Source organism: Dendrobates tinctorius, unplaced genomic scaffold (genome assembly GCF_039654945.1).
Source record: "Dendrobates tinctorius isolate UK_male_01 unplaced genomic scaffold, ASM3965494v1 ptg000036l, whole genome shotgun sequence".
Taxonomy (NCBI): Eukaryota; Metazoa; Chordata; class Amphibia; order Anura; family Dendrobatidae; genus Dendrobates; species Dendrobates tinctorius.
The window spans coordinates 6,046,028-6,071,401 of record NW_027361704.1 but is presented as its reverse complement, the minus strand read 5'-3'; positions in this window follow the sequence as shown (position 1 = coordinate 6,071,401).

Genomic DNA, 25,374 nt, shown 5'->3' with positions numbered 1-25,374 from the left:
GCACTCGCACGGTGTCGTGCGCTAGGTGGTGACCCCGGCCATGGGGGGGGAGGCAGCACAGTTAGGGAGTTTTAGAAAGTGGCATATGTTGATGTTGGACATTCAGCTGATGCAAAAGGCGAAATAGGTCAGGTCCCAGGAAGAGGTGGACCAAAGCAAGCCATTTTTCTGTCACCCTATGTGTCATCAGGGGAAGGTGGGACAAAATCCTTGGAAACACATGCATGGTTCATTTTAATGAAGGTTAGATCATCCACATTTTGGGTTGACAGACGGGTCCTTTTTTCTGTCAGGATTGATCCAGCTGCACTGAAGACTCTTTCCGATAGCACACTTGCAGATGGGCAAGCGAGCTCCTGTAAGGCATATTGTGCCAATTCAGGCCAGGTGTCCAGTTTAGCGGCCCAATAGTCAAAGGGGAATGACCTGTGTGGGAGAACATCGATATGGGAGGAAAAGTAGTTTGTAACCATAGTTGACAACTGCTGTCTCCTGTCTCTTTCCATCGATGCAGTATTACCAGTTGTGTGAGCGGTACTTGAAAAATCAGTCCACAACATTGTCATGAAACCCCTGTCTCCAACGCCACTTCTGCTGTGTGCACCATGAACACCTCTGCCAAGCTGCCCCCGGCCCGTACGGCTCATGTGAGAACCATCACCGCTGCTGTGTGCTGGGAATGCCTCAAGCAACCGATTTACCAGAGTTGCTTGTTTATTAGCCAATATTAGGTCAAGGTTCTCCTGTGGCATGATGTTTTGTAATTTGCCTTTATAGCGTGGATCCAGGATGCTGGCCAACCAGTAGTCGTCATCGTTCATCATTTTGGCAATGCAGGGGTCCCTTTTTAGGATCTGCAAGGCATAATCTGACATGTGGGCCAATGTTCCCGGTGTCAATGATGCACTGCGAGTGCTGGTTGGAGGAGCACTTTCTGGCAAATCCACATCCCTCCAGTCACGCACAAACCCTGTACCAGACCTTGGCACGCCAACATTTTCACTTGCCCCACGAGATGCATCCTCCTCCCCTAAGTAATCATCCCCATCATCATCCTCCTCCTCCTCTTCTTCCTCCACCTCGTCCAGGAGAGGTCCCTGAGCAGACAATGGCTGAATGTCATCAAGGATTCCCTCCTCCTCTTCCTCCTCATCAACATTGGCTGCAGACGCCTGCTCCTTAAGGTGCGTCAAAGTTTGCATGAGCAGACGCATAAGTGGGATGCTCATACTTAGGATGGCGTCGTCTGCGCTTACCAGCCGTGTGCATTCCTCAAAACACTGAAGGACTTTACAGAGGTCTTTCAGCTTCGACCACTGCACACCTGTCAACTCCATGTCTGCTCTCAAAGTGCCTGGCCGTGTATCCTCCCACAAATGAATTATGGCCTGCCTCTGCTCGCACAGCCGCTCCACCATGTGCACGGTGGAGTTCCACCTTGTTGCAATGTCGATAATGAGGCGGTGGTTGGGAAGGTGGAGCAATCGCTGCAGCTTCTGCATACGAACGGAGTGTACAGGCGACCGGCGGATGTGCGCGCACAGTCTTCGCACCTTCTGGAGCAGGGCTGTTAACTCCGGATAATTTTTGAGGAAGCACTGCACCACCAGGTTCAACATGTGAGCCAAGCAAGGTATGTGGCTGAGTTTTGAAAGGGCTATGGCTGCCACAAAATTACGGCCGTTATCACTAACTACCTTGCCTGCCTCAAGATGTACACTGCCCAGGCATGACTCAGTTTGTCGCTTCAAGTACTCGGCCAGCACCTCGGCGGTGTGTCTGTCGCCCAAACATATCATCTGCAACACAGCCTGCTGATGCTTTCCACTAGCTGCTCGATAGGGGGACACCTCGTGTGCAACAGTGGCAGCTGCAGATGGAGTGCTTGTACGACCGCGCTCTGTGGACGAGCTTTCGCTTCTGGAGGAGGAGGAGGAGGGTCGAACGCCTACAGCCAACTGTTTCCTATACCGTGGGCTAGGCAGCACTGTCCCACCACCGCTGGCCCCTGTGGACCCTGCATCCACCACATTAACCCAGTGCGCAGTGATGTACACGTAACGGCCCTGGCCATGCCGACTGGACCATGCATCAGTTGTGAGGTGCACCTTTCCACTCACTGACTGCTTGAGTGCATGGACAATGCGGTCTTTTACATGATGGTGGAGGGCTGGGATGGCTTTGCGAGAGAAGAAGTGGCGACTGGGTAGGTCATAGCGTGGTACTGCATAGGCCATGAGTTCGCGGAAAGCTGCACTTTCCACCAACCGTTAGGGCATCATCTCAAACGAGATTAGTTTGGCAATGTGGGCGTTCAACCCCAGTGTACGCGGATGAGAGACTGAGTACTTTCTTGACCTACTCATAGTGTCTGGGAGGGTGAGCTGGACTTGAGAGCTGCATATGGTGGAAGTAGCGGTGGACAGGGCGGACTGAGAGAGGGTTGATGATGGTGATGGAGTTGGTGTTCTTTCTGATGGCCTAGATTCAGTATTTCGTTGATATAGCAGTGGGATTCCCTGACTGCTGTGGCCTTGCAACGACACCTCAACATTTGCTGCTGTGCTAACCGGTGGGCTTACAGTGGGGGAAACAATGTAGCGTTGCTGACTACCTTCTTTGTGATCAGTTGCACATGTGGCACTTGAGGTTTGGTGTTGTGTCCACGCTTGCAAGTGCATGGTGGTTAAATGTCTAAGCATGCAACTGGTATTCAAATTTTTCAGATTTTTCCCTCGGCTAAAGGTCTTTGCGCACTTCTTACAGATAACCTTGGCCTGATCGTGAGGATATTGTTCAAAAAAGTGCCACACTGCACTCTTCCTACTTTGGCAGACATTTTGCGGCCTAGCATGCTGTGATCTTTTGACCCTCTGGACAAGCTGTCCAGCAACTCTTTTGATTTTTGGAACCTGTCTTTGGAGTGCTCCGGGCCTGCCAGATAACAGCTGTTGCGATGTCGATGTCTGCTGTGGATGCTCCTCATCTGAGCTATTGGAAGCAGCACCCTCTTCCCCCAATGGATGCCAATCTGGGTCAACAACTGGGTCATCCATCACGTCCTCTTCAATGTCATGTGCACCTTCCTCTGTGTCACCGTGTATGGTGGTATAGTGTGCGGGAAGGGGCACCTGAGTCTCATCAGGGTCAGAATCTGGCTCTGTACACTGCGAGGACAATGTAGTGCTCTGAGTGAATGTACCAGCAGAATCATCTATCAGCGGCTGTGCATCAGTGCACTCCATGTCAGATTCATCTTGGCCTGGGTAATTCACCATTTCACTTGATAATCCAGGCATGGTATGTGAAAACAGCTCCATGGAGTAATCAGTAGTATGGCCTGCGTCATCCTTCAATCTTGGATGGGGTGAAGGACACAAGGAAAGGTGTGGTTCATGAACATGAGCCTCCAATGACGACTCAGTGCTTTTACTTTTTACAACTTCAGAAGAGGAGGCGATAGAGCTGGAGGCTGAGTCAGCAATGTAAGACAAAACTTTTTCCTGATGCTCTGGCTTTAAAAGCGGTTTGACAACTCCTAGAAAACTAAGCCTTCAAAGCCTTATGGAGCCAGACGATGATGTAGGCTCAACACCTCCTGCATTCGGTCCTATTTTGCTCTTGCCACTACCATCAGATCCACCACCAACACCATCATTACCAGCTGCCAACCCCCGCCCAATTCCACGGCCTCTTCCACCAGCCTTCCTCATTTTTTGTAGAAATGTAGACAAAATCCAACAAACTATATAGTAATGTAAAACAAGGTACAAGGTGTCTATAGGACAGGGGAGATTTTGAATTTCTGCACACACTTGTGGACACTGGACACTTATGGATTGTGTGAGGCCCACTGAATATCACAGCGCTATGTCACAGGCTCGATGGCACAGGTGTGAAAAAAGTGACTACAGGATAAGGGAGATTTTGAATTTCTGCACACACTAGTGGACACTGGACACTTATGGATTGTGTGAGGCCCACTGAATATCAGAGCGCTATGTCACAGGCTCGATGGCACAGGTGTGAAAAAAGTGACTACAGGATAAGGGAGACTTTGAATTTCTGCACACACTAGTGGACACTCGACACTTTTGGATTGTGTGAGGCCCACTGAATATCAGAGCGCTATGTCACAGGCTCGATGGCACAGGTGTGAAAAAAGTGACTACAGGATAAGGGAGATTTTGAATTTCTGCACACACTAGTGGACACTGGACACTTTTGGATTGTGTGAGGCCCACTGAATATCACAGCGCTATGTCACAGGCTCGATGGCACAGGTGTGAAAAAAGTGACTACAGGATCACAGAGATTTTGAATTTCTGCACACACTTGTGGACACTGGACACTTATGGATTGTGTGAGGCCCACTGAATATCAGAGCGCTATGTCACAGGCTCGATGGCACAGGTGTGAAAAAAGTGACTACAGGATAAGGGAGATTTTGAATTTCTGCACACACTAGTGGACACTGGACACTTTTGGATTGTGTGAGGCCCACTGAATATCAGAGCGCTATGTCACAGGCTCGATGGCACAGGTGTGAAAAAAGTGACTACAGGATCACAGAGATTTTGAATTTCTGCACACACTAGTGGACACTGGACACTTTTGGATTGTGTGAGGCCCACTGAATATCAGAGCGCTATGTCACAGGCTCGATGGCACAGGTGTGAAAAAAGTGACTACAGGATAAGGGAGACTTTGAATTTCTGCACACACTAGTGGACACTGGACACTTTTGGATTGTGTGAGGCCCACTGAATATCAGAGCGCTATGTCACAGGCTCGATAGCACAGGTGTGAAAAAAGTGACTACAGAATAAGGAAGATTTTGAATTTCTGCACACACTAGTGGACACTGGACACTTTTGGATTGTGTGAGGCCCACTGAATATCAGAGCGCTATGTCACAGGCTCGATGGCACAGGTGTGAAAAAAGTGACTACAGGATCACATGCAAATTGCCTCTTCAGAAAGAAAGAGGACTTTTATTCTACAGCGCCACCTATTGGTAGTAGCGATCCTACAAGTCACAATCAACCCTTTAACGAGTCTTGTAGTATGACATAGCATACAAGCCAAATCAGAATCTCAATTTGCAGACAGGATCACAGAGATTTTGAATTTCTGCACACACTTGTGGACACTGGACACTTATGGATTATGTGAGGCCCACTGAATATCACAGCGCTATGTCACAGGCTCGATGGCACAGGTGTGAAAAAAGTGACTACAGGATAAGGGAGATTTTGAATTTCTGCACACACTAGTGGACACTGGACACTTTTGGATTGTGTGAGGCCCACTGAATATCAGAGCGCTATGTCACAGGCAGAAATTGACTAGTGTATCACAAACTACAAGGTGTATGTAGAATTGGGCAGAATAGTAATCTCCCTAGAGTGTAGGTCTGTAAGAACGGAACAAGTCCTCCACTTATCCTTCCACAGTGACACACAGATAGCTTCACTGTGGCCGTGATAACAGCCGTTACACGGTACTGAGAGGAGCGTGCACGTACACGGCTGTCCGGTGTACGTAAAATTGTCAAGCTCCGTGTTTTTTAAGTATACGGACTGACACACGCTGTCTCTCTATAGTTTTGAATGTGATCAAACAGCAAATATATTTAACTGTTTGAATGCTAGACAAAACTAGTAGGTGCAGGTCTGTAAGAACGGAACATGTCCTCGACTTATTCTCAAAGAGTGACACACAGATAGCTTCACTGTGGCTGTGATAACAGCCATTACACGGTACTGTGTGAGGAGCGTACACCGCTGTATGGTGTGAAAAAATGCACGCTCAGTACCTCAGCAGGACAAAAAAAAAAATTGGGATTGCTTTTAAAAAAGCAGTTTGCAGAGCAGTGGGTAAACAGCAATGCAGCTGTCAGGAAGCCTTAGAAGGCAGCCTAACAACCAACACCGCTGATCCACCACAATATAGCCTCCCCTTGCACTGCACACACAGTGACTGGTGTGTTGTACAGGCAAAATCGCTAGCAGCAGAAGCAGTTTTTTTTTCTTCTTCCCTGGCTAACGCTCTCCCTACAGAATCAGCAGCAGCAACCTCTCCCTATGTTAAGATCGGCAGAAGTAAGATGGCGGTTGGCGTGCACGCCCTTTTATAACCCCTGTGACGCCCACCAAAGCAAGCCAATCACTTGCATGCCCTTCTGAAAGATGGTGGTGACCCCTGCCTATGTCATCACGTTGCCCACAGTGTCCGTGGATCCTGATTGGCTGAAATAGAGCGCAAAACAAACTTTTGAAACGCGACTTTGGCGCCTAAGTCGCCGACCTCGTGGCCGACCTCATCCTAGGGTTGGGTTTCGTTTCATGAAACCCGACTTTGCCAAAAGTCGGCGACTTTTGAAATTTTTCAACCCGTTTCGCTCAACTCTATAGAGAACCTATCACAAATCACCCAAATAACAGTCATCCTTTGAGAGACAGGCATATCAGAGATGAAATCCATTGAAATATGGGTCCATGGCCTCTTGGGGACAGGCAAAGGCATCAACAACCCACTAGAGTGAGAACACGATTTAGACCGGGAGCACGTCCCACAGGACTGCACAAAATTCCTGACATCACGAGACAAGGAGGGCCACCAAAAAGACCGACTCACCAGATCTCTAGTACCAAAAATACCTGGATGACCAGTCAAAGCAGAGCAATGAACTTCAGACATCACTCTCTTCTTCCACTGGTCAGGAACATACAACTTTCCACTGGGACAACGCTCAGGTTTGTCCTCCTGGAACTCTTCCAGAGCACGTCTCAAATCGGGCGAGATGGCAGAAAGAACTACCCCTTTGCCTAAGATGGTAGCAGGCTTGGTCGCCACAGGAGAATCAGCAAAGAAGCTCCTAGAGAGGGCGTCTGCCTTGACATTCTTAGTTCCAGGAAGAAAAGAAACCACAAAATCAAAACGTGTAAAAAACAAGGCCCACCTAGCCTGTCTAGGGTTCAAGCGCTTAGCCGACTCTAGGTAAATCAAATTCTTGTGGTCAGTGAGGACCACGACTTGATGCTTAGCTCCCTCCAACCAATGTCTCCACTCCTCAAATGCCCATTTCATGGCCAACAGTTCCCGATTCCCCACATCATAGTTACGTTCAGATGGAGAGAACTTTCGGGAAAAGAAAGCACAGGGATTCATTTTAGATGTTACAGGATCCTTTTGGGACAAAACAGCTCCTGCCCCAATCTCAGAAGCATCCACCTCTACCTGGAACGGAAGTGAGACATCAGGTTGCCGCAAAACCGAGGCGGAGGTGAATCTTTGCTTCAGCTCCTGAAAGGAAGAAACAGCCTCCGGAGACCAATTTAACACATCAGCACCCTTCTTAGTCAAATCAGTCAATGGCTTGGCAATACTAGAAAATTTTGCTATAAATTTCCGATAAAAATTAGCAAAACCCAAAAACTTCTGGAGGGCCTTCAAAGAAGTGGGCTGAACCCAATCGTAAATGACCTGTACCTTGGCCGGGTCCATTTCCATAGTTGACGGGGACAAAATAAATCCCAAAAAAGAAATCCTCTGTACTCCAAAAAGGCATTTAGATCCTTTGACATACAGGGAATTCTCCCTCAAGATCCAGAACACAGTCCGAATATGTTCCACATGAGAATCCCAATCCTTGGAGAAGATCAAAATATCATCCAGATAGATAATCAAAAATTTATCGACAAAATCTCGGAAAATATCATTCATGAAGCACTGGAAGACAGAAGGGGCATTAGTGAGCCCAAAAGGCATCACCAGGTACTCAAAATGTCCCTCCGGAGTATTAAACGCCGTCTTCCATTCATCCCCATGCTTAATGCGAATAAGATTATACGCCCCCCTGAGGTCAAGCTTGGTAAACCAGCAAGCACCTTTAATTCTGGAGAATAGATCAGAAATCAGGGGTAACGGATACTGATATTTAACAGTAATTTTGTTGAGGGCACGATAATCAATACAAGGTCTTAATGATCCATCCTTTTTGGCTACAAAAAAAAAAAACGGCACCTAAGGGTGACGAGGATGGTCTAATATGACCCTTCTCCAACGCCTCCTTAATATAGGATCGCATAGCCTCGTGCTCGGGTACAGATAAATTGAAGAGCCAACCCTTGGGAAATTTACACCCCGGGCTCAGTTCAATTGCACAGTCATAACTCCTATGAGGAGGCAGAGACACAGACTCAATCTCACTAAATACATCATAAAAGTCCACCAAATAATCAGGAACATCATGCGACTGAATAGAGGTCGAAAATACCGGAGCCTCACTAAAGGCACACCGACAACCCCAACTCACCACAGACACAGATTTCGAATCCAAAACTGGATTATGAATTTGTAACCAGGGAAACCCCAGAACAATAGTATCATGCAGATTATGCAACACCAAAAATCTGCAATTTTCTTGATGGTCTGGGGCGACCCGCATTACCACCTGGGTCCAAAACTGAGGTTTATTTTTAGCCAAAGGAGTAGCATCAATCCCCCTCAAAGGGATAGGCGTCCGCAGAGGTGTCATCGGAAATCCACAACGTTTAGCAAAATCCAAGTCCATTAGGTTTAGGGCTGCTCCCGAATCCACAAAAGCCTTGGCGGAAAATGTGGACAGGAAGCAGATCAGAGTAATAGCCAGAAGAAACTTAGGTTGAACACCACCAACAGAAAACGTGTGTGCAAAGCGTTTCTCTCGTTTAGGACAGACAGAAATAATATGCGAGGCATCTCCACAGAAAAAAACACAACTAATTACGCCTTCTGAACTCCTGACGCTGCTCTCTGGAAAAAACTATCACATTGTGTAGGTTCAGACATTTGTTCAACAGGTGGCAACACCTCTCGTGCAGCTTTGCGTTCGCGCAAACGCTGATCAACCTGAATGGCTAATGACATAGAATCGTCCAGACCAGAGGGAACAGGAAATCCCACCATAGTATCTTTTACGGCTTCTGACAACCCCTTCTGAAAGAGAGCAGCCAAGGCATTATCATTCCAGGTAGTAAGTACTGCCCACTTTCGGAATTTTAGACAGTACAATTCTGCAGAATCACGACCCTGGTTCAATGCCAGCAGGGTCTTTTCAGCCTGATCAATGGCATTAGGTTCATCATACAACAACCCCAAGGCCTGAAAAAATGCGTTCACATTAGTCAGAATAGGATCATCTGGTTTCAAAGAAAGCGCCCAATCCTGGGGATCGCCACGCAGCAAAGAGATGACAATTTTAACCTGCTGCGTGGCGCACCCTGACAAGTTAGACTTCAAGGCAAAAAATAATTTACAATTATTTTTGAAATTCAAAAATTTAGACCGATCCCCCAAAAATACATCAGGTGTAGGAATCTTTGGTTCAGCAGCATGTGAATGAGCAAGGTAGGCGGAAATTCCCCGCACTTCCGCAGCGAGCTGCTCCACACGATCAGACAATTGCTTTATCTCCATTGAGAGAAAAAAAAAAATTCCCCCTACGGCCTCAGAGATATAGAGGAAAAAATATACACTTTTCTTTTTTACAATTCTTTCCTGCTATTGAGTACCCTAGGATCTGCGGTATGGCGGGTGATTCTGTTATGATTGAGTCACCGTAGGAGGCAGACACAAAAATAGAAGCTACGTCCAGAAAACCAGAGAAGTTGGCAACTATCAGATTGCAGACCCCTGAACCTATCAACACAACTAGCAGTAGCCGTGGGGGGTTCCTACGATGCCCTAGACCCCTCGATCACAGCCGGAGAGCTAAATAGCCTAAAGACAAAAAAGGAAATCTAAACTGCCCCAGAGCAGACCCCAAAGTAAAAGGCAGCCCCCAACATATAATGACGGTGAAGCAAGATGAAAAAACACTCACACAGATAGAAAGATAGGCTGAGCAAACGATGGGGCCCAAGCTAACTAAACAGAACAGGAAAGGAAGGTTGCTGTCTGCAATCTGCCAAAACCCTATCAAAGACATAAGCCAACAAGCTGATATGGAAAAAGACCCTGAAGCAGCTAGGCTTCAAAAACTAAATCAGCACTCAGGTATTTTCAGAAGACAGAGCTAAAGGAATTCAGCACACCCCAGCAGGGAATGGCAGAAATCCAGAAAAACAAAGCAAAACAAAGTCAAAGCACAAATGCAAAAAGCCGAGCAGAAAACTTAGCTTTAGAAGAGCAGGAATTCAGACTGGTCTCCAAGGATCCCACAGAGAAGTCACCCGCAGGGCAGAAGGGCGTCGGCAGCCTTATATCCAGTCAGTAACTCCACTCAGCCAGTCATCATCATCAGGCTCAGGTGTTTGATAATCAGGCTCACTACCTTTCTTTACCAGAAGAGGGAGTTCCTCGGGCCTCAGTAGTGAAGGGGAAAATGAACTCACAACAAACTGGTTTACCAGAGTTGCTTGTATGTTAGCCAATATTAGATCAAGGTTCTCCTGTGGCATTATGTTATGGAATTTGCCTTTATAGCATGGATCCAGGATGCTGGCCAACCAGTAGTCGTCACCGTTCATCATTTTGGCAATGCGGGGGTCCTTTTTTAGGATCTGCAAGGCATAATCTGACATGTGTGCCAATGTTCCCGGTATCAATGATGCACTGTGATTGTGCTGGGTGGAGGAGCACTTTCTGGCAAATCCACATCCCTCCAGTCATGCACAAACCCTGTACCAGACCTTGCCACGCCAAAATTTTCTCTAGCCCCACGAGAAGCATCCTCCCCTAAATAATCATCCCCATCATCATCCTCCTCCTCCTCTTCTTCCTCCACCTCATCCACGAGACTTCCCTGACCAGACAATGGCTGACTGTCATCAAGTCTTCCCTCCTCCTCTTCCTCCTCGGCTGCAGACGCCTGCTCCTTAATGTGCGTCAAAGTTTGCATGAGCAGACGCATAAGTGGGATGCTCATGCTTATGATGGCATCGTCTGCGCTTACCAGCCGTGTGCATTCCTCAAAACACTAAAGGACTTTACAGAGGTCTTTCAGCTTCGACCACTGCACACCTGTCAACTCCATGTCTGCCCTCAAAGTGCCTGCCCGTGTATCCTCCCACAAATGCATTATGGCCTGCTTCTGTTCGCACAGCCGCTCAAGCATGTGCAGGGTGGAGTTCCACCTTGTTGCAACGTCGATAATTAGGCGGTGCTTGGGAAGGTGGAGCAATCGCTGCAGCTTCTGCATACGACTGGAGTGTACCAGCGACCGTCGGATGTGCGAGCACAGTCTTCGAACCTTATGGAGCAGGCCTGTTAACTCCGGATAATTATTGAGGAAGCACTGCACCACCAGGTTCAAGGTGTGAGCTAGGCAAGGTATGTGTGTGAGTTTTGAAAGGGCTATGGCTGCCACAAAATTCCGGCCGTTATCACTAACTACCTTGCCTGCCTCAAGATGTAGACTGCCCAGCCATGACTCAGTTTATTGCTGAAAGTAGTCGGCCAGTACCTCCGCGGTGTGTCTGTCGCCCAAACACATCATCTTCAACCCAGCCTGCTGATGCTTTCCACTAGCTGATCGATAGGGGGACACCTCATGTGCAACACTTGCAGCTGCGGATGGAGTGTTCGTGTAACTGCGCTCTGTGGACGAGCTTTCGCTTCTGGAGGAGGAGGGTCGAACGCCTACAGCCAACTGTTTCCTATACCGTGGGCTAGGCAGCACTGTCCCACCACCGCTGTCCCCTGTGGACCCTGCATCCACCACATTAACCCAGTGCACAGTGATGGACACGTAACGACCCTGGCCATGGCTACTGGACCATGCATCAGTTGTGAGGTGCATCTTTCCACTCACTGATTGCTTGAGTGCATGAACAAAGCGGTCTTTCACATGAAGGTGGAGGGCTGGGATGGCTTTGCGAGAAAAGAAGTGGCGACTGGGTAGGTCATAGTGTGGTACTGCGCAGGCCATGAGTTTGCGGAAAGCTGCATTTTCAACCTAGCGATAGGGCATCATCTCGTATGATCGCCATTAGGTGGTGATCCAAAAAAATTTTTTTTTTTTTTTTCTTTTTTATATTATAGGTCCCTCTTTGAAATCTTGACACACTATAATCAACAATGTATTATCTGATCTGATCTGATCTCCAGGACTTCATGCATCATTTAAATTTGAATACTTTTAATCTCAAATTTACCTATAAATGGCATAGATCTAGCATTGAATTCCTGGATGTTCTAATCAGGACCGATGTGGGAGGCCTGATTCAAACGGACCTGTTCCGTAAAGAGACAGCGGTGAACTCTCTACTGCACGCGTCCTCTGCCCATATTCCACCGATAATTCGTGCCATCCCTAGGGGACAATTTTTAAGAACAAGGCGTATCTGCTCTACAGAGATAATGTTTGAAAAACAGGCTAAAGATTTGGGGCACCGATTTAAGGCTAGAGGGTACAGCAATAGATGTATCAAATATGGGTATAGGAGGGCCAAGCAGGCCTCGCGTGATGATTTATTAGCGAAACCCATCAGTATTCGGCAAGATACCAATAAGGACACTATTTGTTTTGTATCTACATCAAACTGCCAGTGGGACCGTATGCGAGAAATTTTTGACAAATGTTGGCCTATTCTGCATACAGACACCACTTTGGCAGCACATTTACCTCCATGGCCTAAAATCATCCCTAGACGTAGCTGGAATTTGAAAGATCACCTAGTAAAAAGTCACTACGTACCCACAATACCATCAGTTCGTGGTTCTACCCGTATACAGGGATGTTTTCCCTGTGGGAGATGTGTGGCGTGTCCTAATATTTGTAAAACTGCATTTTTCACTACTTCTGATGGGAAAAAGACTTTTTCCATTAAGAGTTATATTACATGTAACACTTCAAATGTGGTATACTACGCCACTTGTCCCTGTAACAAAATTTATGTTGGACTTACGTCTCGAGAACTGAAAGTCCGGGTACGCGAACATGTTAGGGACATAGTGGCATCTAGAGATATTCAGGACATTTCCAGCTTAAAAACTCTCCCGAAGCACTTTAAATTGTTTCATAGTGCCAATCCTAAGGGCCTACTAGTCCGTGGGATTGACAGGATTGATTGTGGCATTCGTGGAGGTAACACTAAGAAGATTCTCGCACAACATGAGTGTAGATGGATTGTGATGTTAGATACTCTAGCCCCTGCAGGTTTGAATGAAACCAATACCTTTGCCTCTTTCCTTAGCTAGAGATTTATCCATTAGTCCTGATATTTTGAGTTTCCAACTATTATTATAATCCTTTTATTTTTATTGGGATTATAGTTATCTTAATTATAGGTTAGGGCTCCCTTTCTGATTCTGTCATGGCTTATACTTATGTGTCTGTGTCCAAAGCTGTGTTTTTTAGAATTGTTTTTTAATGTCTGTTTCTTCTCTGTTTATTTTTTAGTTTTATTGTCTTTGACGCCCATGTCTGAATGCGGAAGAGTTGGCCTTACAGCGTTTTTTACAACTAGTTGGATCAGCAGCCGTTTTCTCTAGGAAATCATGCTGCCTGAGATTTTCCTGAAACGTGGATGATTTGGATGCCTAGAGGACAAACAATGTTGTATATTTTGATTCCGAATCTCCTACTTTTCATTGAAGATTTGCTCCTTTTTTCTTTTTGGGGGGGGTTATGGACATGAGGGAGGGGGGTTGGGGTGGTTCCTCATTTTTTAATACATTGTTGATTATAGTGTGTCAAGATTTCAAAGAGGGACCTATAATATAAAAAAAAAAAAAAAAAAAAAAAAAATTTTTGGATCACCACCTAATGGCGATCATACGATACCTGTACTATTACATATCATCTTGTTAACGGTATTTTAATTCTAACATTTAATTACTGTATCATAATGGTATTTATATATATGATCTGTGGCGTTTGGGAATTTCCCCTCCCTCTTTGGGATGTATTCTATATTAGGTGGAATTTATCCATAATGGAGGCATAACACTATACCCTTAGTGAGCCTGTTTAGACTATTGCCTTTTGTCTTTTTTTATACGGCATCTTACTATGATATTCCGTATATTACCATAATTATATATTGGGATCATTCAGAAAAAATTTTCTTGACCCCTCTGCCATATTTTTAGTGTGGCACTTTTTCTATGACACCTTATATATTATTATATACTATATATTGTGAGCCTTCCTTGACCCCATTCTGTACTAGCAACTATGGACTGTTTTTTCCCCTGTGATGCCCTTATTTTCTCCCTCCCATTTTTATTCGATCTTTGAATCAGTCTGATGACCCGTCTAGACCATACCATTATGGCTGCCCACAATAGGTCTCCGAGAAAATGGCGCTGATCCTGTGCGCATGCGCGGTGTTTTGTCACTGGTCGCGATGTTCCGGCCGTCATACTGTGGGCCGCGCGCGTGTTTATGACGTCTAGTGGTATTACCACACACGCGCGCCGCTCTCTGACGGCGGTAAATCATCGTGCGGTTACCGTGTGGCCGCACTGCGCATGTGCCGACTCTGATCGGTAACACCTGGAGCGCGGCGTTTATATATGGGTACTTTGAGGATAGATAGGCACCTCCCCTTGAGAAAGCCGAGGCGAAACGCGCGTCGGGGTTGAGCGCAGTATCCTCCCTGCAATTTATATCCCCTATGGGTAAGTGGCATGAACATTACAGGTACTGGGTATGATCCCAGATCTGATTGATGTAGTATCTGTTTGATCTAGAATTATTCATAACACTCTGGGCTCTATGCTTCACATTATACTTGGATGCCTTAGGCATATATAGATATTGGCCTTTGATATTAAGCATAGTATGCCTGATTGTCCAGTTTATGCTTTATATTGGCAGTATAGGATTTTTTTCTCGCTGCCACTGTACATGTAGGGGGGCTCTAGTCTGCGCTACACTGGGATTTTTCCTTTTATATCTACCTCTACTATGTGTTTACATATGTGTGATATTATTTTTAAATTGTATTAATAAAGATTTATATTTTCTCTACATCCTATTGTGGTTTATGGTTACTCTATTTTTTTTTTTTTTTTTCTTGAATTATAAGACTTCAGGACACAGTTGTATTCTGTCAGGCCCTGTGTGTTATGAGCTCATTTTCTGCTCCACCAGTTTAGAGTTCTCCTTCCGTTCTCCCTCTGGTGGTGACAGGAGGTAGTGAGGTTGGTTTAATTGGTAGTGACCTGCCACTTGGTGAGGAAGAAATCGATTGGATCTCTGGAGTATCAGACTGGATATAAGACAGCCGACGCCCTATCCTGGTGCTGGCGATTCAGTCTGCTTCTCAGGTCTTGGACTCAGCTTGATTCCAGTCTTCTCAAGTTAAGTTTGTTTTTGCTAATGTTCACAGTTGCTCTTATTGGTCAATTCAGCTTTTTGTGTGGTCAGCCAGCCCGGCTGGGCTGTGCTGAATTTCCACTCTTATTTATCTGTATTTGCCAATTTGCCTTTTTTTGTCCCTTATTAGATTGGCCTCTTTTTGCTCTGTCTCAGAATATTTCAGAGTGCTGATATAGTAGGAGAAGTCTAGTGACTTCAGGGTTAATTTTGCTATCAGTTGTGTTGGACATTATTTTTGGTAGGGTTTTTGGCAGATTGCAGACAGTTTCTTTCCTTTCCTGTCCTTTCTAGTTAGTTTGGCCCCATCGTTTGCTCAGCCTATTTTCCTGCTTTGTTTGTGTTTTCATCTTGTTTCAACGTCAATACATGTGGGGGGCTGTCTTTCCTTTGGGGTCTGCTCTGGGGCAGTTAGTTTTCCTCTTTTCCTGCTTTAGGCTTATTTAGCTCTCCGGTTGTGACGAGGCATCTAGGACCACCTCTACCAAAACCTCATCCCTTAGTGCTTGCAGTGTTTTTTGAAGCATGCAGATAAGGGGGACAGTCATGCTGACTAGTGCATCATCTGCACTCGATATCCGCGTGGAATCATCGAAGGCATGCAAAACGAGGCAGATGTCCTTCATAGAGGCCCACTCAGTGGGGCTGAAGTGTGACCGGCGCACAGTGCAACTTGTTTGCGCCTGATGCAGCTGGTACTCCATTACTGCTGCCTGCTGCTCACACAACCGCTCCAACATATGTAAGGTTGAATTCCACCTGGTGGGTAGGTCACATATGATGCGATGTTCTGGAAAGCGGAATCGGCGCTGCAGAGCTGCAATGCGCTATCTTGCCGTGCTGGAACGCCACAATTCAGCGCACTCTATGCGAACCTTGTGCAGCAGTGTATCAAGATCCGGATAGTCCCTCAGAAAGCTCTGCACGACCAAGTTGAGCACATGTGCCAGACATGGGATGTGAGTGAGGTTGCCTAGGCCCAGAGCTGCCACCAGATTTCGGCCATTGTCACACACTACCAAGCCTTGCTGGAGATTCGCTGGCAGAAACCACACTTCGCTCTCTTGCTTGATGGCATTCCAGAACTCCTGCGCTGTGTGGCTTCGATTCCCCAAATAAATTAATTTCAGTACGGCCTGTTGACGTTTGGCCACGGATGTGCTCATATCAGTCGTAACAGGCTCCTGCAGCGCTGATTCTGAGGAACTGGAGTATGAGGAGGAGTCAATGTGTACAGACTGGATTCCTGCAATCCTTGGAGTTGGCAGAACACGTACAGCGCCACTCTCAAGATCTGTACCCAGCTCCACAACATTGATCCAATGGGCAGTGAGGGAAAGGTATCGTCCCTGTCCATGGGTACTGGTCCACGCATCGGTGGTCAGGTGGACCTTGCTACTGACGGCATTTAGTAGCGCATGTTTAATTTTTCCCTCCACATGCTTTTGCAGGGCAAGGATGGCTTGCCTGCTGAAATAAAAGCGGCTGGGCATGGTGTATTGTGGGACTGCCAATGCCATGAAGTTCCGGAAGGTGTCAGTCTCCACCAGCCTGAATGAGAGCATTTCAAGGGCCAGTAATTTGGCAATGCCAGCATTCAGAGCCTGTGCTCGGGGATGGTTTGCCGAGTATGGCCGCCTTTTCTCCCATGCCTGTGCTACCGATGGCTGTAGAGTGGCCTGGGAGTGTGAGGATGAACGGGAACGTGGTGCTGTGGGTGGAATGACACTGGGTCTCTGGACAACAGTGCCAGAGGTTCTTCCATGGCGATCCTGTGAGGAAGCCGAACAAGCTGTGTGTGAGCTGGAGGAAGAAACTACAAGACGAGCTGAAGAGGTGGTAGGTGGTGCTGTAGGTTGGCCTACGTCTTCAGTGTGTCTTTGTAACTCCACCACGTGCTTGGTCCGCACATATTTCCACATATTTGTGGTATTGAGGTTGCCAACACTTTTCCCTCTTTTGACTTTCTGATGACACAGTTTGCATTTGACAAAGCAAATGTCATCTGCAACTGTGTCAAAAAAGGATCACACACTGCAAATCTTGGGAGCGCCCGTTTTGGCTTTTGGAAGAAGAATGCTCCTAACGGATGCCGAAGTGGAGGCTACAGGCAACCAAGTCTGCCCCCTAACTCTTCCTCCTGTTTTGGCCATTCGGGGAATCTCTTCCTCAGAGCTGCTCCCACCACCTTCCTGTTCCTCATGCCATGATGGGTCAAGGACCTCATCATGTACACTCCCCTCTTCAAACATCTGCTTCTCCTGGGTTGTCTCGCCAGGACCACACGCACCAGAAAGTGGTAACTGAGTCTCGTCATCATCTGATGCATACTGAGGTGTGCTGACCATAGGCACTGGCCCACCCGCCTCTTCAGATTCAGAGGGACAAAGCAGTTGTGCATCACTGCATACTCCCTCTTCTTCACATTCTTGAATGCTGCTTGGCTGGCCCCCTCTTTCCAAGCCAACAGATTCAGAGAACAGAAGTAGAGACTGTGATGGCTCCTGTACAGGGCTCTCTGACTGCCTGGGCAATTTGGCAGGTGGTGAAGAGACAGATGGTTGTTCTTCAGTGCTCTGGCCCTGAGAGGACGTGGAAGTAATTGAAGTCGATGCGTTAGCTGCCATCCATCTGATAACGGCTTCAATTTGTTCCTCCCGCAGCAGTGGGGTACGGCGAGGTCCTACAAAGCTGCGCATAAAGGACTGTTGCCTGGTAAAACTGGGGGATGCTGACTCACTGGTGCCTGCAGCAGGCACAGAATCCCCACGTCCTCTCCCTGCAGAATCCCCACATCCTCTCCCTGCTGAAACTCCACGCCCACGCCCACGTGCCTTACTCCCTGCCTTCTTCATCTTGGTAGACTGATAAAGATAGGCAGAAATGTACAAAGGGGGGGCTTAGTGTGCTTATTCCTGAACAGTTGCTAACAGGTATAAGAAACACTAATTTTATAAAGTGTGTGGACTACACTTTAATGTGAGCTAATGTGGCCTACACAACTGTCAAATGGAGTGTTTGGTGAACTTTATTTTGTTTTGTTTTTTCAAAAAAACAAAAAGGATGTAACCAAAGATTTGAAAGCGATAGTATCACAAACTTTTTGGAGCTATTACAATGCAGGAAGGTAACCTACAATGCAAAAGATGAGGCTCCAAAAAATAGGGTAATACTAATCTGGCTGTGGATGAAGGGCACAAGCCAGAAAAAAGGCTTCTCTATCTACTCCTATATAGTGTTTGCAACCAACCAATGTAGATGGATACGAATGGATGCACACTAATAGGAGAATGAAAAATGAGCTGCAATAAAAGAAAAATATGTATGAGGCAGTGACTTACGCTGAGCGGCCTACAACCAGACGTAGCAGCAGGACACACTACAGTGTGAACTGCACTCACACACAGAGACCTCTCAGACAGCCGTGAACAGTGCAGAGAACTGGGCACTAGCACTGAAAGGCTGCAGAAAGGCTCCGCTGTCTACTCCTATAGTGTTTGCAACCAACGTATATGGATACGGATGGATGCACACTAATAGGAGAATGAAAAATGAGCTGCAATAAAAGAAAAATATGTATGAGGCAGTGACACACGCTGAGCGGCCTACAACCAGATGTAGCTGCAGGACACACTACAGCGTAAGCTGCACTCACACACAGAGACCTCTCAGACAGCCATGAACAGTGCAGATAACTGGGAACTAGCACTGAAAGGCTGCAGAGAGGCTCTGCTGTCTACTCCTATAGTGTTTGCAACCAACGTATATGGATACAGATGGATTCACACTAAAAGGAGAATGAAAAATGAGCAGCAATAAAAGAAAAATATGTATGAGGCAGTGACGCAAGCTGAGCGGTCTACAACCAGACGTGACTGCAGGACACACTACACACCGTGAGCTGCACTCACACAGACCTTGCAGACAGCTGTGAACACTGCTGCAAGGCAAAAGAGAGCTACATTGGTTGATTATGTAGCCTGGGTAAAGCACAATATGATTTGGCAAATCGCTATCTCTAACTGTCCCTCAGAGTCTTGAACAGCAGCCTGTCCCTAACTGAATTCACAGCAGAGTGAACCCGAAATGGCGGCGGCGGCTTTTATAGTGCATCATGACATCATTTCAGCAGCCAATCACAGCCATGCCATTACTTAACATGCCTAACAGTATGTGCCCACGCTTCTGAGGGTTGTCATTGGCTGAATCAAATCAAACTGGCTCATAGCATTATGGGAACTTCCGATTCCGGTATTCGATATGCTAAAAGTATCGGAACTCAGTATCGGAATTCCGATACTGCGAATATCGGCCGATACCCAATATTTGCGGTATCAGAATGCTCAACACTAGTACTGATATTTAACAGTGATTTTGTTAAGGGAACAATAGTCAATACATGGCCTTAATGAACCGTCTTTCTTGGCCACAAAGAAAAACCCAGCACCTAAAGGTGAAGAGGATGGTCTAATATGACCGTTCTCCAATGACTCCTTGGTATAAGATCGCATAGCATCATGTTCGGGTACCGATAAGTTGAAAAGCCGACCCTTGGGAAATCTACACCCATGCATTAACTCAATTGCACAGTCATAACTCCTATGAGGAGGCAAAGACGCAGACTTACTCTCACTAAATACATCAGAAAAATCAGCCAAATAGTCAGGAATATCATGAAACTGGGGAGAGGTGGAGAAAACAGGAGTGTCACTAAGAACACATTGACAACCCCAACTCACCACAGACACAGATTTCCAATCCAAAACAGGATTATGAGTTTGCAACCAAGAAAAACCCAGAACAATAGTATCATGCAAATTGTGCAACACCAAAAATTTACAATTTTCTTGGTGGTCTGGGGCGACCTGCATTATCACCTGGGTCCAAAACTGGGGTTTATTCTCCGCCAAAGGAGTAGCATCAATACCCCTCAAAGGGATAGGAGTCTGCAGGGGTATCATGGGAAAATCACAACGTTTAGCAAAGTCCAAATCCATCATATTCAAAGCTGCTCCTGAATCTACAAAAGCCTTAGCGGAAAATGTAGACAAGGAGCAGATCAGGGTAATCACCAAAAGGAACATAGGCTGTACACTGCCCACCGCAAATGTATGAGCAAAACGCTTTTCTCGTTTAGGGCAGACAGAAATAGTATGAGAGGCATCCCTACAGAAAAAACCCAGCTTATTACGCCTTCTAAACTCCTGACGTTGCGCCCTAGACAAAACCCTATCACATTGCATGGGTTCAGAAGTTCGTTCAAAAGGCGGCAACGCCTCTTGTGTAGTTTTACGTTCACTTAAACGCCGATCAATTTGAATGGCCAATGACTTAGAGTCGTCAAGACCAGAGGGAACAGGAAATCCCACCATAACATCTTTTATGGTTTCTGCAAAACCCTTCTGAAAGAGAGCTGCTAGGGCATCGTCATTCCATTTAGTAAGGACCGCCCACTTTCAAAATTTTTGACAATATAACTCTGCAGAATCCTGACCATGGTTCAATGCCAATAAGGTTTTCTCAGCTTGATCAATAGCATTAGGTTCATCATACAACAACCCTAAGGCTTGAAAAAACGCGTCCACATTAGCCAGAATAGGATCTCCGGGTGTCAAAGAAAAGGCCCAATCCTGGGGATCACCGCACAGCAGGGAAATTACAATTTTAACCTGCTGCACAGAGCTCCTTGATGAGTTAGGTTTCAAAGCAAAAACTAGTTTACAATTATTCTTAAAATTCAAAAATTTAGACCGATCCCCAGAAAACACATCAGGAGTAGGGATTTTTGGTTCAACAGCAGATGATTGAGCGAGATAGGCAGAAATTCCCAGCACTTCAGCAGCGAGCTGCTCAACACAATCAGACAATTGCTTAGTCTCCATTTAGAGAAAGAAAAAAAAATCTCCTGCAGCCCCAGAAAAAAAAGAGGAAAAAATATATAAAAAAAAAATTCTGACACTTTTTAAAAAAAATTCTTTCCTTCTTTATCGTATCCTAGAGTCTACATTTAGAAAGTTGTGGGAAGCAGGGTGTGTTGCAGTCCGCGCTGCCGAGATTAACAAATCACCTGGGATGCAAGATGTTGTAGCAGTGTACTCCTTTATTTCCTCCTACGCGTTTCGGCGCCTTTCCTGGCACCTTCCTCAGGGATATTACATCAGCCATCTACATTTAGGCTGGTGATTCTGTTGTGAATGGGTCACTGAGGAGGAGAGGAGGCCCAGGCTAAGCCACAGAAAACCAGAGAGGTTGGTAACTAAGCGAATTGCAGACCCCTGATCCTATCCACACAACTAGCAGTAGCCGTGGAGCATACCTACTATGATCCTAGATGCCTAGGCACAGCCGGAGAGCTAACTAAGCCTAAAGCAAGAAAGAGGAAATCTAAACTGCCCCAGAGCAGACCCCAAAGGAATAGATAGCCCCCAAACATATATTGTTGGTGAGACAAGATGAAAACACAAACGCAGGCAAGCAAATAGACTGAGCAAATGATGGGGCCCACACTGACTGGACAGGACAGGAAAGACACTGTCTGCAATCATGCAAAAAAACATGCAAAAAGTCCAACACGTCTGATGCACAAAAACACTGAAGTCGCACAACTTCGCCCCCTACTATATCAGCACTCTGGTATATTCTGAAAGCAGAGCAAAAAGAGACCAAACTAACAGGGGACAAAACAAACTGGCACAAGTAGTAGCATATGGGCGGTGATTCAGCATAGCCCCAGCCGGAGCTGACTCGCCCGCACAAACAGAGATAGACAAAACCAGATCAAAATGCAAACGGAATAGCAAATGAACCACTTAGCTGAACATGCAGGGACAGAGCTGGAGACATCAGACCTCAGGAGGCACAGGAAGAAAATCACCAGCAGGGATAGAGGGAGTCAGCTGTCTTAAATCCCAATCTGAAACCCCAGATCTCCAATCGTCATCCTCATTATCAGGTGGCAAGCCTCTGTCAATCAGATCAGCTCCATTACCTCCAGTAACCACCAGAGGGAGCCCAGAAAGAGAACTAGCAACCCCTTTGTCAATCAGACCAGCTCCACTACCTTCAGTAATAGCCAGAGGGAGGCCAGAAAGCGAATTCACAACATTTTTCCATCACCCAAAAATAATGGAGTACCAGTCTCCAGACGTCCAAAGTGTGGAACTGTTCTTCTTCCTATTTCCCAGCTCTTGATAGAATGAGGGAAGAGTTATCTCCTGAGACTTGTGAAACTCTGAGACTACTTTGGGAAGAAATCACAGATCCAACCGCAGAATAAGTCAATCCTGTAAGATCTTCTTGTAGGGTTCATTAATCGAGCGAGCCTGTAATTCGCCCACTCTCCTGGTAGTTTTTGCAACTAGGAAGGCTGCTTTCCAGGAGAGTCTGTCTATATCTATAGATGACAAGGGCTTTAAAGGTGGTAGTGTGAGCCCCTTCAAGACCACATTGAGGTCCCAGGACAGAACTAAGTTCATAGCTCTTGGACATATGAGAAATGCTGCTGTCATAAACCTTCTAATCCATCACTGGTCAGTTAACGTCTGGTCATAATATTAGCTTAGAGCTGCCACCTGGACTTTGAGGGTGGTAGGTCTGAGACCCTTCTTTAGCCCTTCTTTCAGAAAATCCAGGATTTGAGCTAAATTCGGCTGGTGTGGATTAGGCTGTTTGGGTGCACGCCATGAGATAAAGGTCTTCCATATCTTCTGGTATATGGAGTTTGTTAATGCCTTTCAGCTTTTCTGCAGTGTCCTAATGACCCTTTCTGACAATTCTCTGGTCTTCAGGATTGAGAACTCAGAAGCCAGGCCTTCAGATGTAACCTCTCGGGATCCAGATGAAATATTGGCCCCTGGTGGAGGGGGCTTCTGACCAGGGGTAGATCTACCGGTCCTTCTATCCTGAGGTTGGCAAGGATCCCGAACCAACTTCTTTTGGGCCAGAATGGTGCTACCAAGATTACCTTGACCTTTTCCACTCTTATTTTTTGCGGAACCCTTGGTAGAATTGGTAATGGAGGGAAGGCATAGGCCAGTCTGAATGTCCATGGGTGGGCTAATGCACCTAAGCAGGGATCGGTTGAATTTAGTGAATAATACTGATCCACTTTTGCGTTCTGTTCACTTGCAAATAGATCTACCTCTGGATGGCCCCACCTTCTGGTCAGTATCTGAAAGACCTCTGGATCTAGACTCCAATCCCCTGGATGGATTTCTGTTCTGCTCAGAAAATCAGCCTGTACGTTTACCGCACCCTTTATGTGCAGAGTGGATAGATAGAGAAGGTGTTCTTCGGACCACGAGAATATTGTTGCTGATATTGCCTTCAGGTCATCATGTATTGTAATTCCTTGATGATGAAGTTGGGCAACTGTTATGTTATTTGAGTATATTTTGGTATGGGTATCCTGGACTAGGATTACTGCACTCTTGAGGACCTCCTCTACCGCCTTCAGTTCTCTGACGAGGATCGTCAACTTATCTCATTTACATTGTAACATAGTAACATAGTTATTAAATTTGAAGTAAGACTTTAAGTCCATCTAGTTCAACCCATATCCTATCCTAACCTGCCCTAACATGATGATCCAAAGGAAGGCAAAAAGAAACCCCATGTGGCAAATAGTATGCTTCACATTGGGGAAAAAAATTCCATCCCGACTCCACATACGACAATCAGACTAGCTCCCTGGATCAACGCAATATTAAGGAAACTAGTATATATACCCTGTAATATTATACTTTTCAAGAAAGGCATCCAGTCCCTTCTTAAATTTTAGTAGGGAATCACTCATTACAACATCATATGGCAGCGAGTTCCATAGTCTCACTGCTCTTACAGTAAAGAATCCGCGTCTGTGATTATTTTTAAACCTTCTTTCCTCCAGACGTAGAGGATGCCCCCTTGTCCCCGTCACAGGTCTAAGAGTAAAAAGATCATTAGAAAGGTCTTTGTATTGTCCCCGCATATATTTATACATTGTAATAAGATCACCCCGAAGCCTTCGATTTTCCAAACTAAATAACCCCAAGCGTAATAACCTGTCTTGGTATTGCAGACCCCCCCAATTCTCTAATAACCTTGGTCGCTCTTCTCTGCACCCTCTCCAGTTCAGCTATGTCTTTCTTATAAACCGGAGACCAGAACTGTACGCAGTATTCTAAGTGTGGTCGCAATAGTGACTTATATAGAGGTAAAATTATGTTCTCCTCATGAGCATCTATGCCTCTTTTAATGCATCCCATTATTTTATTTGCCTTTGCAGCAGCTGCCTGACACTGGCCACTAAATGTGAGTTTGTCGTCCACCCATACACCCAGGTCTTTTCCAGTGACAGTTTTGCCCAGTGCTTTATAATTAAGCACATAATTATACATCTTGTTTGTTCTACCTAAGTGGATGGCCTTACATTTATCCCCATTAAAGCTCATTTACCATTTATCAGCCCAAGCTTCTAGTTTACATAAATCCTCCTGTAATATAAAATTGTCCTCCTCTGTATTGATTACCCTGCAGAGTTTAGTGTCATCTGCAAATATTGAAATTCTACTCTCTATGCCCCCTACAAGGTCATTAATAAATATGTTAAAAAGATGCGGGCCCAATGCTCTATGGTACCCCACTGCTAACCGTGACCCAGTCTGAGTGTGCTCCATTAATAACCACCCTTTGTTTCCTATCCCAGCGCCAGCTCTTAACCCACTTACACATATTTTCCTCTATCCCCATTGTTCCTCAATCCCCATTGATTTTATGTATCAACCTATTGTGTGGCACCGTATCAAAAGCTTTTGAAAAGTCCATGTACACCACGTCCACTGCATTCCCTTGGTCCAGTCCGGAACTTACCTCTTCATAAATGCTTATCAGATTAGTCATGTTGATATTGGGTCACAAGGTTATTCTTCTTCAGATACTCCAGTATAGTATCTCTTAGAAAACCCTCCAGGATTTTACCCACAGTTGAGGTTAAACTAACTGGCCTATAATTTCCAAGTTCAGTTTTAGTCCCCTTTTTGAATATTGGCACCACATTTACCATACGCCAGTCCTGTGGTACAGAC